At 32.3% G+C, this 22,763-nt stretch overlaps 1 pseudogene; it reads left to right on the top strand.

Annotated features, from left to right (window-relative positions):
* The window catches only part of LOC139863290 (uncharacterized), a 158,922-nt pseudogene that overhangs the window by 61,227 nt on the left and 74,932 nt on the right, over nucleotides 1-22,763 (top strand).

The following is a 22,763-nucleotide window of genomic DNA, read 5'->3' on the forward strand; positions in this document are numbered from 1 at the left end:
GCTAAAGCCATTACCACAAGAAGTGGTATTACACTTAAACCACCTAAAATACCTGTAATTTCTGATGACTCTATTCCTACTACACAGGTACCATAGCCTGAGTAAGAGAAGGAATCAGAACCGGTAGTTGAAAAGGTTAATGAAGATAACACAGTTAAGGCTAAACCTTATGTTAAACCATATCAACCACCGCTTCCTTACCCGAGTAAAATGAGAAAAGAAAGACTTAAAGCCGAGCAATCTAAATTCTTGGATATGTTTAAACAAATAAATGTCAACCTTCCTTTCATTGATGTGATTTCGGGAATGCCAAGGTATGCTAAATTCCTGAAAGATCTAATCACAAATAGAAAGAAAATGGAAGAACTCTCGGCTGTTACAATGAATGCTAATTGTTCTGCAGTGCTGTTGAATAAGATACCAGAAAAATTATCAGATCAAGGAAGTTTCACAATTCCATGTTTTCTGGGTAGTCTTAGTTCAATAGAAGCATTGGCAGACTTAGGTGCTAGTATAAATTTAATCCCGTATTCACTATACGCTAAACTAGACCTTGGAGAATTGAAACCAACACGAATAAGCATACAACTAGCTGATCGATCAATAAAATATCCTAGAGGGATAATGGAGAACATGCTAGTTAAAGTTGGTACTTTAGTATTTCCAGTAGACTTTGTTATTCTGGACATGGAAGAAGATTCTCGAGTTCCTCTTATATTCGGAAGACCATTCTTAAACACGGCTAAAGCAATAATAGACGTGTTTGGTAAGAAACTGACCCTAAGTATAGAGGACGAGAGTGTTACCTTTTCTATTGATAGAGCCATGCAACAATCGCAATATGCAGATGATACATGTTATTATATTCAAACTATAGATTCACATGCAGAATTGTTACAAGAATTTCCAGAATTACAAGGAACAGAAGAACTTCAAATGCTAAAAGAGGAAGACAGATATCGATAAAAATCATCAATAGAAGAACCACCGATATTAGAATTAAAGCCACTTCCAAACCATTTGGAATACGCTTATTTACATGGTGAATCTGAATTACCTGTAATAATATCGTCTTCTCTTACGGAAAATGAAAAATCTCAACTCATTTCTGTGCTAAAAGCTCATAAACCAGGTATTGCATGGAAGATTCATGACATTAAAGGCATAAGTCCTTCGTATTGCACACATAAAATCCTTATGGAAGAAGGTCATAAAACATATGTGCAACGCCAACGAAGACTAAATCCAAATATGTAAGATGTTGTTAAAAAAGAAATTATTAAACTGCTCGATGCAAGTTTAATTTATCCAATCTCTGATAGTCTATGGGTAAGCCCAGTTCAATGCATACGCAAGAAGGGTGGCATTACTGTTATCACAAATGAAAAAGATGAGCTTATTCCTACTAGGACTGTAACAGGATGGCGTGTTTGTATTGATTATAGAAAATTAAATGACGCCACCAGAAAAGATCACTTTCCCTTACCTTTCATTGATCAAATGTTGAAAAGGTTAGCTGGGAATATTTACTATTGTTTTCTTGACGGTTTCTCTGGATACTTTCAAATTTCAATAGCACCCGAGGACCAAGAGAAAACCACCTTCGCATGCCCTTATGGTACCTTTGCTTACAAATGCATGCCATTTGGACTTTGCAACGCCCCTACAACTTTTCAAAGGTGCATGATGGCGATTTTTCACGACATGATAGAAGAATGCACGGAAGTTTTCATGGATGACTTTTCAGTCTTCGGTGATACTTTTGAAACATGTCTAATTAATCTTGAACGAATGCTTATTAGATGCGAAAAATCAAATCTAGTTCTTAATTGGGAGAAATGTCATTTCATGGTTAAAGAAGTCATCGTTCTTGGTCATAAAATTTCAAGAGAAGGAATTGAAGTGGATAGAGCTAAAGTAGATGTAATTGCTAAACTTCCACATCCCACCAATGTTAGAGGAGTTAGGAGTTTTCTAGGGCATGCCGGTTTTTACCGACGTTTCATAAAAGATTTTTCTAATTGCCACTCCAATGAACAAACTCCTTGAAAAAGATGCTCCATTCATCTCTTCAGATGAATGCATCAAATCTTTTAATATTCTTAAAGAGAAACTCACTAATGCGCCGATCATGATAACTCCAAATTGGAATCTACCATTTGAACTCATGTGCGATGCAAGTGATTTTACAATGGGAGCCATTTTAGGACAAATGATTGAAAAAAAATTTCAACCTATCTATCACGCTAGTAAGACGTTACAAGGAGCACAAACAAATTACACAACTACTGAAAAAGAACTCCTTGCTATTGTCTTTGCTTTTGACAAATTTCGTTCACATCTCATTCTAGCTAAAATGGTGGTCTATACTGATCATTCTGCTCTTAGATACCTATTCTCAAAACAAGATGCCAAACCACGATTAATCTGTTAGATCTTACTCTTACAAGAGTTCGATATTGAAATCCGAGACAAAAAGGGAGCAGAAAATCTCGCAGCTGATCATCTTTCTCGCCTTGAAAATCCTGAATTAGAAGTTCTAAATGAATCGGCCATACAAGATAACTTTCCTGATGAATATCTATTGAAGATCGATTATAATGAAATTCCATGGTTTGCAGACTTTTCAAACTACTTAGTATGTGGATTCCTTGAAAAAGGGTTGTCGTACCAAAAACGAAAGAAATTCTTTAGTGATATAAAAAACTATTTTTGGGAAGATTCACATCTGTTTAAAAGTTGTCTCGATGGAATAATATGCCGATGCGTATTCGAAGATGAAGCTAGTTAAATCTTAAACCATTGTCACACAGGACCAACAGGAGGGCATTATGGGCTCAACTCACAGCAAGGAAAGTCTACGATGCTGGATTCTATTGTCCTTCAATTTTCAAAGACGCACACCTTATTTGTAAATCCTGTGATGCATGTCAAAGGGCCGAAAAAATAAGTCAATGTGATGAAATGCCACAAAATGTCATTCAAGTATGTGAAGTATTTGACGTTTGGGGTATTGACTTTATGGGTCCATTTCCAAAATCTCATAATAATCTCTACATTCTCGTTGCCATTGATTATGTATCTAAATGGGCGGAAGCACAAGCTCTCCCAACTAACGATGCACGAGTTGTAGTCAACTTCTTAAAACGTCTTTTTGCTAGGTTCGGAACACCGAAAGCTTTAATAAGTGATCGGGGTACTCATTTCTGTAATAATCAACTTGAGAAAGTTCTCAAAAGATATGGAGTAACTCATAAAATCTCAATCACTTATCATCCACAAACAAGTGGACAAGTTGAAAATATTAACCAAACTTTAAAACGTATTCTAGAGAATACTGTAGGATCAATTCCTAAGGAATGGTCCATGAAATTAGAGGATGCACTTTGGGCTTTTAGAACAGCCTACAAAACTCCAATTGGAACCACACCTTTTAAACTCGTTTATGGAAAAGCATGTCACCTTCTAGTAAAAATTGAGCACAAAGCATTTTGGGCTTTGAAGACATGTATTATTGATTTGCATGAAGCCGGTCGTCTACGGTTAAGTCAACTAAACGAATTAGAAGAATTAAGACATGATGCATATGAAAATTCGTTAATCTATAAGGAAAGAACGAAGAAATGGCATGATAAAAGAATCAGAAGTTCAAAAGAATTTAAGGAAGGAGACAGAGTTCTTCTTTTCAATTCACGATTCAAGCTATTTCCTGGAAAATTGAAATCGAGATGGTCTGGACCATTTATAGTCAAAAGAGTTTTCCCATACGGAACAATAGAGCTAATAAATTCAAACGGGATTGAATTTAAAGTTAATGGTCACAGAGTTAAACACTATATTCATGGTCCGATGGAAGTTGACAATGAAGTTAATCACAATTTCACCACTAAAGAAAACCCTCAGAATGAAAACATAAATATGTTTTCAACATGTGAAAAACTAAAAGTCGAAGATGTAGAGATTTCAAATTGGAGTGATGAAGAAGAATTTCTATATAAACCTCCCATTCTAAGAAACGAAGAAAAATATAAACAAGAAGTTCAAGTAGAAGTGAAAGAACCAAGAAAAGAGCACCCGAAAAAGGTTACCAAACCAACTCCACCTACTAAAGTGGGAGACCAGGTGAATTTATCATTTCTTGTTTGCTTAATAATGGTGCTATGTATAATGGGCTCGCAGATTTAGGGTCAAGTGCGAATATTATGCCTCTTTCGTTATACAAAAGATTAGGTGTTGGTAAATTAAAACCAACCAGGTTGGAATAGCCAACAATTTACTTGTTAAAGTGGGAAGTTTGACCTTTGTTGCAGATTTCATAGTTATTAATATGGAGGAAGACCTTGATATTCCTCTGATTTTAGGTCGCCCATTTTTAGCAACCACCGAAGCGTTCTTTGATGTAAGAGAAGGTAGAATGACACTTAGGGATGGTGACAAATCGGTCACCTTTGTGAATCGAAAGTTTAAATCTTCACCAACCAAAACTGTTGAACCAATAAAAATGCCTAAGTGTGGGGAAGATGAAGTAACACCCAATGATGACCTGATAACAAAGAACCCCGTTGTTGATACGAAATTAGATGACCCTGTTTTTAACAGTTCAACGAAGAAACTTTATAAACGGATTCAAGATGCTAGGATTAAGGGGAACTTTAAGTTATGCAACCGATTAGTATCCAATTTTTCGCATAAAGAAAAGGCGATGTTAGTTAAATTTGTGAATGTTACAGAGGAAATCAACAAATGGCTTGAAGCAAAAGTCAGAGATATGCAAGTTGTTGATAGTCCAATTGAAATTAACAATGAAGTCAATCACAAGTTCGACACCACAACTAACTAAGTGTGGGGAGATTTAAATGTTCTAAGAAATAATATAATGTTGTCTAGAGTTAGATTTTCTGTTTTCGTGTAGTTCTCGAGAATGGAATCCGAATGGTCTTTCCCTAGCAGACCCTAAAGAACTAGTCTTCTCCCCCCATTCTGAATCTTTTGTTTTTTAAGTTTTACGAGATAAAGAATTCCTTTGATTTGAACCATGGTCTACTACTACATTCTATGATTACTAAATGTAATAATAACACCTTCCCGAGTGAACTGGTATCATTCATAAGAGGCAAAATAGACGAAGTAAGGAAACAACTCAGGAAAGATCATAATAAGATACATTTTGGTAAAGGAAAATCAAAATACGCAACAAAAAGAAGAGCACGACACCTTGAAATATGTCATAAATGCGGAAAATGGTCACACAAAGGGAAATGTTTGAACAATCAAACACATTCCAATTCTGAATTCGTTAATTTATGCAGAGAAGGACCGTTCATATGTTTAGAAGAAAAGTTATTGAAAACTCGAGGTTACGCTTATGTAGCTATGGAAAACCAAATCGAACGACTCTCCTATGAGTCGACTAAAGCAGGTCTCTGAGAATTCTATCTCACAGGTAAGTATGTACAGTTTTTATTTTTATTTATTGCTTTGAACCTTTTGATAATAAACGCTGAATCGTTCGCTATAAATTATTAAATTAATATTCAATAAAATTAGGTATAATAAACCGAAATTATTGATATCATACAAAAATTAAATTCTTCATTGCGAAATTTACTGTTTATTTATAAGGTATAAATTTCTTTAATCAATCATAACGCTGCAGTACCATATGATGGCACGCATCCACAGGTAGAACGAGATCAGGAGCAAGGTAATGCAGGTGGAGGAAACCAAATGACAGATATACAAAGAATAATGGCCCAAAATGCATACAATCAGGCTATGCAACATGAGTTTCAGGCTTGGCAATATCATCAAAAATATATCAAACCCTATTTAGCCTCTCAAGGTAGGAACTACATTCCTACTGAACCGGCCTATTTTCCTCCATGGATCGACGATATACGACCACCTTTTCCTACTTATGACCCATTCCAAAGGTATCAAAACATATACCACGAACCTTGAAACCCCTACTAGTACACTCAGGATCAACCCTAATTTCCTTAGTCTTATTTATTTTATTATTTGTAATATTACTACTTTTAATACTTATTTCGGTATTGTAATAGTTTTCTAACATTTTAAATATTAGATTTTATATATTTTGAACGTGGTGGGGGGGGGGGGATACACCGAACTTCAAAAATAGGTATATATATATACACATATACATATACATATATATATATATATATATATATATATATATACATACATATATATATATATACATATATATATATGTATATATGTTTGTAGTTTATCTCATGTGCAAAACAGGGCAAAACAGCGCAGTTTCAAAGACTGACATTAAGTTCAGCAAAAGCTACTAATTTTGACGATATGATGCAAAATATATGTGAAATAACAACTGCATGAATGAACAAAGGATGTGCACCATTTATCATTCAAACAAACAACAATATATTTGGAAACTTTGGTAAATCTTAATCATCTTTTTACACTAATCGCCCTCATGAATTTAAATTTTTACTGATTTCTTGCAAATGAGGGCATTGCAAGATCTTAAGTGTGAGAAGAGATTAAATTCTTTCGGGTTTTAAACATTTGACTTATACACTTGGTTTAATAGCAACCGTAAAATTTTACTAGTAAAGCAGTAGTTGTATTAGAATCTAGTGCTCTCTGATAATAAAAACAGTCCTAGTCTTATATACTGACTACCCACTTCTAGTAAAATTTATAAAAAATTTTCAACTAAATAAACTCAAAATCATGTTTATACATATTTATGAACGATAAAACTAGATGTTAACGCCGAAATTATTGTTACCTCGGAAAGGACATAAATTGAGAAACAACCCAAAACGCTTGAATTCATTTAAAATGGAATAGAAGAGAATAAAAAGGCAAAGAAAGAAAAATAAAAGGCAAGTGTGGGAAAAATTTACCAAGTTATTTAGAACATATATCACATATTTTTGTACAAATAATTGAAGATATTTTTGTTTTGGACGATATTAATCTGTTTTACCCAGTTTATTTTAATATAAATGGAATTTAAAAGGAAGTAAAGACTTTCGAGAAAAAGACACGCGCTTCATGATTTAGGTCAAGAAGTTGTCATTCAGACCAGCTGTAGGTTGGCAAAAAATCTAGAAATGTCATCTCTAAAATCAGCAGGAAATCCACGGACCTTAGCATTAAATAGGGTCGCCATGTGATCAGACTTATCCTAATCATGAGAGGATCTGTCTCCTAAAATGGGGAGGGCGCCGTACAAATTAGCTTGATAAGACTAATGAATCAGACCCCCAGAAAGGATAATCTCCTTAAAGATTAAAAATCAGCATTTAAGCCTGATATTACTCAATCCTTGAGATTGACTTTAAAGATTGAGAATTACAAACTCATGAAATTCGATGATATCTAAACTCGAGCTTGAACGATAAAATATTTTGATCAAATTACAAACCGATTTGTTTTTTAAAAACCTATTTTCAATGCGTTCATTACCAATGAACGTAAAACCCTAAGAATTCACCGAAATTTATTAGGTCACCTGAACCAAATCGGGTGTCAACCATAAGAACGGTGGTTGCATAGCATGGTCAAAGACAGGACCTTGTGCCAGATTAAAAAATTATAGGGTGATCTTTGCTATTGCTCCTACAAAGGATAGTAATTGCATCCGACACGTTGTGGACCATAATCAAAAGCATGTCATTAGACATTGCCTTAACAGTTGCTTGTTCAACGCTTTCCTTTACAACAGGACGGTAGTTTACCGAAAGATAATATACGGAGCAAGTATACTGGACGTGTGCTTTCCTAATACAAGGTTAGCAAGTGGGTGACACAAAACCATAAGTTTTGAGCTAAAATTTTAAAATCAGAAACCCACAAAACCCATAAAAATATTTTGCAAACACCGGTGAAGGGTTATTCCGGAAAACTTGTCTAGAGTAAGATCTAGCTTGAATTTTTAAAAGATCAAATGTTTTCATAAAGATCCAAATTCCTAAAGGAACTAAATTTTTATAGTCATGTGGGACTGTAAACCACATTGTTACTATCATTGTTCATACCGCCGTATAAAAATTACTGATGTACAAAGTGTGAAGAATAAAGAAGTGATTCTAGTAAAGTTTTATTCAAGTTCTATATTGCTTGAGGACAAGCAACGCTCAAGTGTGAGAATATTTGATAATGCTAAAAACGAACATATATTTCATAGCATTATCCTTCCAGAAAGACAAGCTTTTAGTTGCAATTGTTCTATTTACAAGTGATATTCGTTTAAATAATAAAAGGTGAAGACAAAAGACAGATTCGAAAATTTGAAGACGCAAATGACCAAAACGCTCAAATATACAAGAGACAATCCAAGTGGTTCAAATTATTGATAAGAAATGTCTAAAAATGACAAGAGTACAAGCCGCAAAATACAAAGTACAAGATATTAAATCGTATGAAAAAGTGTTCGAAAATCTGGAACCGAGACATGAACCTACTATCAACGGACCTGAAATTACAAGTCAAATATGCACAAGAATATAATATAATATATAATTAATTATATATATATATATATATATATATATATATATATATATATATATATATATATATATATATATATATATATATATATATATATATATTATAAAATATTAAGCAGCCCATGTTTAATTCATTTTGGTGAGCTGAAATCCAAAGCTCCGCAGTCGCGGAGCTGTGAGGAACAATATCCCGCAGTCACGGAGCTGTACAGTTCAAAATGGGCCTATAAAATGCCGCGCATTCTGCCGAACTCATCATCCCTTTTTCTACTTCAATCTCTTAATCTATATTTATATATTTATATTTATAATTTTAATTTTAATTTAAGTTAATAATAAGTTAGTTGGGTTATTGAAATGAATGTTATACGGGTTTTAAGTCGAAGCTCTGTCCGTGTAACGCTACGAAATTAATAATCACTGTAAGCTATATTTTTCCTTTTTAAATTAATGTCTTGTAGCTAAGTTATTATTATGCTTATTTAAGCCGAAGTAATCATGATGTTGGACTAAATATTAAGACTGGTTATTGGACTTTGGATCATAATTGGGCTCTGAACAAAAGACTGACACTTGTGGAAATTGGACGATGGGTTATTAATGGGCTTTATATTTAATTAGCTAAATGATATCTTGTTAATTTAATATAAAGGTTACACTTTGACGTATCTATGTATAACTACTGACGCTTGACTGGGTACGGTGGGCGGGATATTTATAAATACTAATAATTGTTCACTTGACCGGACACGGAGTTGGATTAATAGTCAATGGACTCATTAAAACAGGGGTGGATTACATTCAAGGGTAATTGGTGTAATTGTTAATAAAGTATTAAAACCTTAGATTACACGTAGTCGATAACCTGGTGTAATCATTAACAAAGTATTAAGACCTTGTGACAGTTTAAGTCCCCAGTTAGTTGGAATATTTGACTTCGGGTATAAGGTTAATTTGGCGAAGACTCTCGCACTTTATAATTATGACCGATGGACTATTATGGACAAAACCAGATGGACATATCAAATAATCTAGGACAAAGGACAATTAACCCTTGGTAATAAATTAAAATCAACACGTCAAACATCATGATTATGGAAGTTTAAATAAGCATAATTCTTTTATTTTATATCTCATCGTACTTTTATTTACCGTCATTCTAAATTATCGTACTTTTAATTATCGTACTTTTATTTTATCGCACTTTTATTTATCATCATTTACTTTACACTTTAAATTAAGTTCTATTTATTTTTAATATTTTGCATTAGGACTTAAAATCGACAAACCGGTTATTAAACGGTAAAACCCCCTTTTTTATAATAATAATAATAATAATAATACTAATATATATACATATATATTTATAAAATTATAGTTGTAATAAAAATATAGTGTACGCAATAAGTGGATCCCTGTGGAACGAACCGGACTTACTAAAAACTACACTACTCTACGATAAGGTACACTGCCTATAAGTGTTGTAGTAAGGTTTAGGTATATCCATTCTATAAATAAATAAATGACTTGTGTAAATTGTATCGTATTTAATAGTATTTTGTAATAAAATATAATCTATTTTGTATACACCGCTGCACACATCAAGTATGCTTAGATTAGCTTGCCTTTATGCTTGGATGCTCTGGTATGTACTATTTGTTTATTATCGTGTGGCGTGTCCATTTTATGCATACATATGTATGTAGTATACTTTCACTCACTAAGTGTTAGCTTACCCTCTCGTTGTTTACATTTTTATAGGTTCGTGAGGTGACAGCTTGGGTAAGCGTGGGGACTAGTGCTTGCAGGTTGTTTTAGAGGATTGTGCTCTAGAATTTTGATTAGGATTGGGTAGCGCTCCCAATCACCATGCTCGGTCTTTTGTTGGAAAACTTATTAGTATGTTTTGGTGATGTCAAACGGGTCTCGGGTTGTATACCCGTATGTGTTTCAACTTATGTATTAAATGTTTTAAAGTTTATTAAACTACTATTGTATTAAAGATGTTTTTGGAAACATAATTGGGACCTAAATGTTAACAATATTAATGTATTATAAAGAAAAAAATATGGCCGGTTTAAATACGGATTGGGTCGTTTCAAGTGATATCAGAGCATGGTCTAAGGGATTTAGGTGACTTGAGATAGGTGCCTAGACTTAGACTTTTTTTTGTGTGCTTATTTGCTGTGGGACTTGTAGGAGAATGGGTCGGACGGGGACTTGGTTAGTGCCTTAGTGTGTAGGTGAACTAACTAGCATTGTGACTTGTGTTGTGATATAATTCTTGCATATGTTTATATCCTGTAGAATATTTGTTTGTGTTGGTTTATATCATCGAGCGAGGCGGTCGTTGTACTAACAAGTTGATACGGTGTGTGCACGTACTAAGGACTTCCAAACCTTATTACGGGTGCAAATCGTGTCAACAAGTGATGTAAGGCGATTGTTGAGCAAGATGGGGCGATGTTGCGTGTGTGGGTTTATACGTTCGCGGTTTAATCGTTTGCATTCCTTAGAATGAAGATGGAAGATGGTTACGGAACGGACGACCCTATTCATGCGGGGAAGGATGATTTAACTTTAAAGATTGAGGCTTCGTTCGAACGATATGCCTCGGTTTTCGCCGACAAGGTTAAGCAAGAACTCCAAGAGGCAATCAAAGGACAAGTGACCGAAATGGTCCGAGACCAGGTGACTAAATTCGTAAGGGAAGAGTTTGAGAAGAGTTTTTCCGAACCTCGAGGCAGTGATGATGGAAAAGTACTTGCAATGTTAGAGTTGCGTGGTGCTCCTGATAAGAGGACGAGAAGTACGCCTGATGGCGACGGGAATGTGAAGAAGAAGAGTAAGGGAGGTTACGTGCCTACGTGTTATAACTGTTCACGGCGGGGTCATTTGTCGCATGATTGCACAGATGCGCCTTCTAACAATGACGCAAGTTTTAAGTGCTGAAAGGAAGGACACCGAAAGTCAGAGTGTCCCGAGTTGATTGCTGAGCAGACCAAAAAGTTGGGAGGTCACGGGCCTATGTGTTTTAAGTGTGCAGAACAAGGTCACTTGGCACGAGATTGTACGGGTGTACCTTCAAGCACGATCAGGTGCTTTGTTTTTCGGAAGGAGGGACACCGAAAGTCAGAGTGTTCCGAATCATTTGACGATCGGGATAAAGGTTAGAGCACGACTACATGATGGCAAGTGGGGCTCGGAAGCCCAACAATGCTGCATCAGGTACTTTTAGTGTGATATTGTATGTTGTTCGTTTGTAATAATATGCGGTGTGGACGTAAGTCTTAATTAGACTTCATTCTCTGCTAGAGATAATCCGTAGCGAGCGAGCGATTTACGTTTATGGTATCGGGTTGTTAAGCTCGTTCGAGTGAGACCCTTAAGATTGCGATTGTGTTGTTCGTATTATTGTTATAGGTGACGTTCCTAATGGAATTACCCTATGGTGATGTTTTGATTGACGGACGAAGGGCGTAAGACTTGGTGCAACCAAGCATTCCTTAGTGTTGGGAAATGTTTCTACCAAGCCATGGGTATAAGCTTTGGTGTTCGGTTGTTAGCGCGTGTTTGCTTTCGTGTTGAAGTTGATGAACTATGAGGTTCGACGGGTGAATGGAACCCTTGAGATCTAGTTTTATGGATCTTGATGTATGTTGGTAATGGAGTCTACGTGACGCGATGTTAGGTGCCTCTTTCATACCTACTAGCGTGGTATTCGAATCCGATGGTGTTGCGGTTACATTGTACTTAGGGTACCCTATAAAAACCCTTAGGTACATGAGTGACAAAACGGAATTTAACAAGCCATAGCAATCGGACGATTGCAAGGTTGAGGTTTTGTGTTCGTGTTAGTGAACGATTTGAATGAAGTGGAGAAGGACGATCCAAACTCCTTCGTTTGCTCAAGGTTGGAGCAAGGTATCGTGATGAGTATGTTATGGAATACAAGACGGATGGATCTTGTTTTTCTTTAGCATGATGGTTGTATGAGTCTCGGTGAAACGGAGACGGACTCGACGTTGACTAAATCAACAATGAGTGAGTAGTGGATTCGCGGGATATGTGCGATATAGGTGTTTCCTGCTCGATTGTGGTGGCATTGTGTACACGTACGTGTAATGCGTGTGCAAAGATTTTCGATGTGAGTGAAATGTTTCGAAGTATGTATATATGCTTGTTGTTTGGGCTGGATGGTTAGTGTATTCCGTTAGGACTCCAAGTAATATGCCATGAATGACTCCAAGTAATATCTCTAATATGAGCAAATGCACAGCGGAATATTTCTTTCATACCTGAGAATAAACATTCTTTAAAGTGTCAACCAAAAGGTTGGTGAGTTCATTAGTTTATCATAATCGATCATTTTCATCATTTTAATAGACCCTAATAATTTCATTTCCAGTTCTCATAAATATACGTCCCATGCATAGAGACAAAAATATCATTCATATGGTGAACACCTGTTAACCGACATTAACAAGATGCATATAAGAATATCCCCTATCATTCCGGGAAATCCTTCGGACATGATAAAAAAACATCGAAGTACTAAAGCATCCGGTACTTTGGATGGGGTTCGTTAGGCCTAATAGATCTATCTTTAGGATTCGCGTCAATTAGTAGATCGGTTTACTAATTCTTAGGTTACCAAGCAAAAGGGGCATATTCGGCTTCGATCATTCAACCATATAATGTAGTTTCGATTACTTGTGTCTATTTCGTAAAATAGTTATAAAAACAGCGCATGTATTCTCAGTCCCAAAAATATATATTGCAAAAACATTTAAAAATGGAGTAATGAAACTCACAATACTGTATTTTGTAGTAAAAATACATATGACGACATTGAACAACTGAACAATGCAGGGTTGGCCTCAGATTCACGAACCTTAAGGGTTTGTTCACAAAAAAATGGCATGAACCGGGTTCAATCCCGAGACCTTTTGCTCACCTAAACACCCACATAACCATTCCTCCATCGCTATATTTCTGCTTTTATTATCATTCTAATTCCTATTATTTGTTTAACCGTATTCATCTTCTTCATTACCCATCACAAATCGGCTGTGACTCTAATAATCATAAACGTACAATAGTTTGTTGGGTTTGGTATGTTAATTGAAACTTATACGACGCTTGATCATTTCCAAATTAATAGCAAACTAAAAAAATAAAAAATTAAACCAAATAACAGTCGCTGTTAACAAAATTAAAATAATGAAGAACATGAAATTCGATTTCGACATTAAGATCGTTTTAGATGAAAATTTCTACATGAAAAAGCTTTTAAATCATTCCTATAAACTTTTGCAATCATCAATTGAACTTGAAACACTAAAACGAATTCGAATTTGATCTTTGTTCTTGCGTTTAACTTTTAAATTTGAAACTTTGACTCCACAATTCTTGATCGATATAAAGAATTGAGACACAAAATTTTGCAGAAAGATCAATTGGAATATTCCTAACAAAATCTCATTAACACAATTTGAAATATATTTTGAATTCTAGTTGTTTAATAAATGGAACAGTAACAGAGTATATTTCTGCTGTTCTTCCCCTTTTTGATTAAAATCGATTATTTGAAAGATGTAAGATTTATTGGGATTGATATTCGATAATGTATGTTTATTGGTAACACTAATCACTGAATTGTATCAATTATAAAGCCAAAAGGATCGACATAAAATATTCTCAAGGACAGGAAATATAAATAAAATAAAATAAAAAAAAGATTACAAGTGATAACTAGTTTTGGATTTTTGTTGTGAGTTGTATTCGACTGGAATCACAGTTAGAGACAGGAAATCAATATTTGATGGTGAGGTTGAACTGAATTCGCATAATTTTATCTTTATATATATTATATTAGTAATAATTAAATATATTATTAATAATAATAATTAAATAATAATGATAATAATAATAATTATTTATAATAATATTAATAATGATACTCATAATAATAATAATGATAAAGATAATAACAATAATAATTTTTAAGAATATTGATAATAATAATATGATAATATTAATAATATTAATAATATTAATAATAGTTGATAATTTTAATAAAAATGAAAGGTTTAGTAAAAACAAATCTTTAGTTTGATAAATAATAATAATACTAGTAAGACTAATATTGATAAAGTAGTATTAATAATATCAATGTTAATTTCTGTTGATACATTCGAATGATTAAACGTTTCACAATTAGTAAGCTGGATTTATTGTCATAACCTGAATTTTCCAACAAAATTGATCTATTTAAACCATAATCATGCGCAAGTACATAAATATAGATCCTTTACCCATAGAATAAAATAGCTAGGCATATCTATTTCTTCATATTTCAAAGGATCTATGCGCGTTCAAAGGCGTAAAATAGTTATTTGGGGACCGTCGCAAGGAAATCCCCATTCCCCGCTTTTTTCTATATTTTTATCTTTCAATTTAATTTACTATTTACTATTACATGTTAGAATATATAATGATTATATCATATATATTATATTTTGGCACATATTGAATATTTAAAAATTTTACTCTTTTAGTATATTACAATATTTATATAATCAATAATCGTGTATATACATTACATACTTCAATCTACTATTTTTAATATATAATTATTCATTATTAAATTCGTTGAGAAAAAAATTTAGTATTTCTAAATACTATGTTCAAAGTTTTTAATATAAAATTGAAATATTATATACATATTTATTACTTAACAAGTTTTTATTTTAAAATTATAAACTATATACATTTATAATTTCAACAACTAAACCACATATCATTGTATTATTATATATCAGATTATAATATATATACATATTTAGATATATATATAATTACATTTCTATTTACAATCAGTTGTTCGTGAATCATAGGGAATAGTCAAAGGACAAATGAATTTATGTAAGCAGTTCCAAAAATTTTGAGACTCAACTTTACAGACTTTGCTTATCGTGTCGAAATCATATAAAGATTAAGTTTAAATTTGGTCAAAAATTCCTGGGTCGTCACACTTCATGTGGTTAGTGTGGAGATCTATTGGTTGTTTTATACATCAATGGTGGGGTCGTGAGGACCATGTTGTGTGATTAGTGATGCGATAGCCGTATTTCGCTCACATGTTGTTACGGGGGTGACAATAGTTGATTTTGTACACCTTGGGATTAGCGTTGCCATAGTCGTTTTGGGCGCTACCGGTTTTAGCCGTTTGCTTATGAGGTTGCGGTAGTTGCGTAATAGCCATGTTTGCGCACTACAAGGATTGTTAAGTGGTAAATGTTATCTGTAAGGATTCGCTTCTTTTCGGTCTTCATCGGTTAGATGGTTGGCTTTATTTTGGTATGTGGTTGTTACTATCGATGTACTTGGTATGGTACGCTAGGAGTTGATATCTTGGTACGAGATTTGTTGAGTTTGTCCCGACGTGAGGGATTGAGCAAGTTCTTGTGCTCGGATTTGTGGATTTTAATAAATCGCGGGAGACAATTTAGTGGTTAAGGTGACTCTTTGATAAGAATTGCCTAGAGAAGTCGGAAGAATACGTGGTGATTTCGCGTATTCTAAGTGATCGTTATGGATTTCGGATGTTGCGCGTATTGCATGGCTTGGAATGCGTGTGTATTTAGTTAATGGAGTAATATTCGGGTTAATGGGAAATGTGTTGGAAGTCGGATTGAAACGTTTAGTTGAGAACCATAGCGTGTAGGTTCGCATTGGTTGAGTGACAAGGATCACGAGGACGTAATCGAATCTAAGTGAGGGAGAGTTGTAACACCATGTTTTCCCTGTATATGATATATAGGTGTATCGTGTATGTACGACTAATGTATGAAGGGTTTAAGATGAGTTCGTGTGTTGGAGTTCAAGTACACGAAAATTGGACAAAAACCCAACTTAGGTCGCGGCGCGACAGGGGGAGCCGCGGCGCGGCAATGAACAGGTTCCAGGATCAGATGGCTCGAAAACAGGTCCCAGACCATGGGTAAACTCGCAGCACGGAAGAGAATGGTCGCTGCGCGACCATACTGGCAAACTGGTACCGAAATTTGTAATTTTAAGAGGGTTCAAGGGCATTTTGGTCATTTCGCGTGTGTGCCAGATTTTGGATCTTAAATCCCATCCACTCATTTCATTTCTTTCATTTCTTTTTCCTTTTCTTTCTCATTTCCCTCTCAAAACTTCAAACCCCAATTGATTCAAAGGGATTTTTGAAAAGGAAGAAGCGGGTTTTGATCGAAAGTGTAAGATGAGATGACCCGTCCTAATCCATAAGGACGAATACAATAACATATGATTACATTGCAAGGTACTTGACCTCTACATGATACATTTTACAAACACTGCATTCGTTTTTAAAAGACAAACTTTCGTTACATCGAAAATTGACATGCATGCATACCATTTCATAATATCCAACTATAAATGACCTAATCTGTCATTTACTTAATAATAATCTCTATTGAACTCAACGACTTGAATACAATGTCTTTTGAAATATGCCATGAATGACTCCAAGTAATATCTCTAAAATGAGCGAATGCACAGCGGAAGATTTCTTTAATACCTGAGAATAAACATGCTTTAAAGTGTCAACCAAAAGATTGGTGAGTTCATTAGTATATCATAATCCATCAATTCCATATTTTTAATAGACCACAAGATTTAAATTCCATCTTTCATAAACATAATCTCGTATCAGGCATTTCGCACGGCATATAGATAAAAGTCATTCATATGGTGAACACCTGGTAACCGACATTAACAAGATGCATATAGAATATCCCCAAAACAGAATCCTCTCATCTGTATAATAATAAATCGAAGTATTAAAGCATCCGTACCTCGGATGAGGTTTGTTAGGCCCATAGATCTATTTTTAGGATTCGCGTCAATTAGGGGTACTGTTCCCTAATTCTTAGGCTACCAAGCTAAAAAGGGGCATATTCGATTCGATAATCCAACCATAGAATGTAGTTTCGATTACTTGTGTCTATTTCGTAAAACATTTATAAAAGCAGCGCATATATTCTCAGTCCCAAAATATATATTGCAAAAGCATTTAAAAAGGGAACAAATGAAACTCACTGTATTGTATTTTGTAGTACTTAAGCATATGATGGCATTGAACAAGTGCAAGGTTGGCCTCGAATTCACGAACCTATATTAATTTTATATATTTATATGTTGGTCAATATTTGTCTAACAAATTAGGTCAAGTTATAGTATACCACAATCCTAATGCTCGAGACTACTATGCAAAAGTCAACAAAAGTCAATTTGACTTAAAATGATTTCCAAAATCTATACATGATTATTATATAGTTTAAATATAGTCGTTTTATATTTTTAAATATTTTTAACAAATTTATTATAGTAAATAATATAATTCATTTATTAATAAATAAAATTTTATATTAAAATAAAAATATATACTTTTATATATCTTAAGTAATAAAATTTATAAAGTTCGTTTAATATCATAAAAATAAAATGATAGGTATTATTAATGTAATTATTTTACACGTAGAAAAATATCTTTATATCACATATTTATTTGATAAAATAATATCGATAATAATAATAGTAAGTAAAAGTTGTATTATTTTGTACTAATAATTATTATTATTCTAATAATAAAAATAACCATATTTATATTTATGAAAAATGATATTATGATAAAATGATAATTCTTATTAATAATAATAATGAAATTTTATAATAACAGTGATATTCTTATTAAAATAATAATTTTTGTAAAAATGATAGTTTTAATATTAATAATAATTTTAATAATAGTAATGATAAAAATAATGAAAACGATATTCTTATCTAAATCAATACCTTTAAATTTTAATCTCATTATGATACATATACTCATTATTTCCTAATCAATTTGTTAATGGCTTTTAGTCATCTTTTATATCGCGTTCATATTAATGATAATAATAGTGATCATAATAATTAGGTGTTACTAATATTAGTTTTAATTATAATAATACTAATAATAATAAATATTATGATAATATTAATGATAATACTAATAACTATTTTAATGATAATAATAATAATAATAATAATAATAATAATAATAATAATAATAATAATAATAATAATAATAATATTAATAATAATAATAATAATTAATAATAATAATAATAATAATAATAATAATTAAATAAAAACTATAACGACGATAATAACGACGATAATAATAATTATTTTTAATAATAATACAAAAATTCAATTTCTATAACTTCTAATCCGTTCATCGAAACTATTCGATATCTAAATGAAAAGTACTTCATTTTTCGCAGCTTTCTAACGACATGCATATCTTATACCTTATCTCAAAATCATATGTAACTAATTCAGGATTCAACATAACCTATCTAACGATAATATCAAAAATACAAGCATGCATAATCCTATATACTCGAGCACTAGTCAGGAATACAATATTAATATATAAAAGTTAAGTTATGAGTGCTCAAGTATCAATATTGATATTCAATATCGCAGGAAAGTACGTAGACGCAACGGAGATGATAAACACATGTTTGACCTCATGAGCTATACCCCCGAACCATACCCATATCCTCTGTAGCTATAACCCATAATTTCCTTAGCTCTATCCCGCTTGAAAAACTCGTTTGAAATAACTAGCTCATAACTTCGTCGTAGTATTTTATGTATAGTACTAATATTACTCCTAACTATAAGATTAATAATAATATTAATCTTAATAATAATAATAATAATAATAATAATAATAATAATAACAATAATAATAATAATAATAATAATAATAATAATAATAATAATAATAATAATAATAATAATAATAATAATAATAATAATAATAATAATAATAATAATAATAATAATAGATATGAGAGAAAGAAAAAAAATTGATCGAATATATGTGTGTGACCAGTGTACGAAACTGATTCAATTTATAGATGTGCCCAGACATCGACCCCCATGCGATCGCATGGGGTCTAAGGCTTCAAGTCATGCGCTCGCGTGAACTAGGCAACCAGCTCACAATCATTCAAATTCTTCTGCCGACACTCTATTATGAGTAATATATATATTATTTAATGAATAATATATTTAATCTTTAGAATTAATTAAATATTATATTATATTCTCGTGCATAGTTGATTTGTAATTTTTACACCGATGTATTGTACGTTGACCCTTGACTTAAGTATCGGTTTCGGTTTTTCGAACGCATTTTCGTTCGCTTAGAAAAATGGTACTTTACGTTTCGTCTAATGTACCCTTATCAATAACAAGACTCAAGTCAAAGAAAATTTATTCCACTCAAAGTGTAACTTATTCATTTGAGTGTTTTGGTCATTTGCTTCTATAAATCAATGTCTCGTTGGTTATCAAAATATGTTATTTTTAAATCAACGTTTTATAGTAAAGTTATATTTTATTATTTGGAATATATATATATATATATATATATATATATATATATATATATATATATATATATATATATATATATATATATATATATATATATTCATTTAGAAATATAAGTTTATATATATATTACAAATATTTATTTACTAATATAATATTTAGTTTTTCAAATACTAATTATATTTCAAAGTGTAACTTAAGATCGTTTACATAATAGGAGTTATTATATTATATGCTGTTTTCATTTTTAAAAGTTAACTAAGTATAGTTCGTTTATGTACTAGTGTTGTTTTAGCCTCTTAATGTTCTAATTGACAAATCTAAATATCAATCGAATCAATAAGTGAGCGTTACAATTGTTTGCTTAACTAATTTGAAATCAAAATATATCTGATATACGTAAACACGTTTTAAATACACGTTGCAAGTTATCAACCAATATACGTTATTTAATCAAAGACATTTTAAATAATCAAGTTCTATTATATCAAAAAGCGTTTTGACACTAATTGATTATTATGTAATTTAGTCTTCCACTAACTTTTGTCCAACACTTTTGTTCTTACTTGTAAATCACATTACCATTTATTCCGAATACCGTTAAAAATGAAATGATCTCTTTAATCACAGTGGACCTCAAAACAGAGACCCGTACTCATAACACAATGTAACAGATAACTCAATCATTTGATATTATCTTTTAATTCCATCGATAACTATATCAAAACAAATACGTTCATGTAAAGTATTATACATCCAATACTCTGTTAACGTTTTCAATTCATATAATAGATTTCATAACTTATTTTCATATTAACCAAACCGTTAATTGTTATATTAATATTTCTCAATTTAATATTCACACACACACACACACACACACACACACACACACACATATATATATATATATATATATATATATATATATATATATATATATATATATATATATATATATATATATATATATATATATATATTCATATATATTCATATATATCTATTTACACATAATCGTTCGTGAATCATCGAGAGTAGTCGAAAGGTAAATGAATACATGAACACAATTCAAAGTTTTTGAGATTTCAACATTACAGACTTTGTTTATCGTGTCAGAAATATATAAAGATTAAGTTTAAATTTGATCAAAAATTTCCGGGTTGTCGCAGTACCTACCCGTTAAAGAAATTTCGTCCCGAAATTTGAGTGGAAAGGTCGTGAATGATAATAAGTATGTTTTCATGATGCATTCGGGCTGAAAATTAGAGTTTTATCATCAGCGAATAATTTGGATAAACAATCCATTTATATGAAGAGTACGAATGAAGTTAACATAGAAGAGTGAAATGAGTAAGTGTAGATTCGTAATATCATTTGACGTAGATATGATTGATTTCCATAGTTCAAGGGATGTGGAGAAAATCTTCGTAATAAGATTTGATTCATCGGTAATCAAGGAAATTAGGATCCGCTTTAAATGCGATCATCTGTTTTGATTTCTCTGTCGGATATTTTACTATAAATCTACCTCCTCCGTTTCCTTACAATTCACACCTTCTATTCTTTCTTCTTTAATTTATACTTTGAATCATTCATCAATATGCTCCATCTGGTTCTAATCCTTGATATACTTCTAAATTTCATATCTGTCATTCTTCTTTTTCACCTACCGCCGGAAGAATCTATTTACTTCTACTATACTCTGGGTTTTATAGTGTTCTTAGTTCTTCCATGTCTTTATATCGCTATATGTATCGATATATACGGTTTGTAATTTCTGGGTTGTTATTGGGCTTTATATCTTCCTTTATATTTCAAAGTTCCTGCTTCTGTCTTCTATAATCATTATCATCCTCAGTTAATGCTTTCTCCTATTTGCTGCGATTTATACTCCAATTTCTATTTCGGGGCTTTGTCCTTTCATTTCTTCTTCTTGTGATTAAGCATTGTTTGTAATGGTCCAGAATTCGAAGATATAAATTCTGGAATGAACATTGTTAATGTTCTAAGAAGGGAATGGTAATGGCACGATCTTGATTTGTTAAATTACCAGAATACCCTGTAAAAGACCGAATCATCAAGAAATATTTTCTTGATATTTTAGAGGTTAAATAGAATACAAGAGTCGTGTAACATAGCACATGATCACGTTATGATCTGTGAATCATCACGTTCCATTTAGAAACTCAGCAAGAATTACTGTAATATAATCACGTTGATCAAGTGTCATTATATTATACTAACTCATGCTTCAGTTCCCAACACTACTTCAAAAACATTCTTATTTTTAAACTCGAAAGTTTGAGAATTTAGAAACTAAAATTGTTTCTTTTATGATGTAACACAGATAGCGCGAAGAGGTAAATTATTTCAGATAAGAATAATTATGAAAATATCTTCAGAAATATGGAGGATATTTATAATGAAAGGTACGATGATATCTTAGAATTTCTAATATCAGAGGATGATGAAGGATATTATCCGCAGGAGTTTAGAGTCAGGAGCAAAGTATTCGTTAATGACTTCAGCAGATACTGAATCATTTGGATTCTTTGAAGGCAGATTCAGTCTTTGTGATTTATCCACAGCCTCCTTCATACTTTACTCAATTCATTTTCCAGTTCCAAACCTTCTATTTTTCTGAGCTTTGCCAGCACACTATTCTTTATCATCAATTTACTTTTAAGGTCATTTACAGTTTTTGCTGCTTCATTAGCATTTTTCCAAATTTCGAAAACTAGTTCGCAGTTTAGGGTGTTTTTCAGAAACGTCACACTCGAA

This window comes from Rutidosis leptorrhynchoides, chromosome 8 (assembly GCF_046630445.1).
Source record: "Rutidosis leptorrhynchoides isolate AG116_Rl617_1_P2 chromosome 8, CSIRO_AGI_Rlap_v1, whole genome shotgun sequence".
Classification (NCBI taxonomy): Eukaryota; Viridiplantae; Streptophyta; class Magnoliopsida; order Asterales; family Asteraceae; genus Rutidosis; species Rutidosis leptorrhynchoides.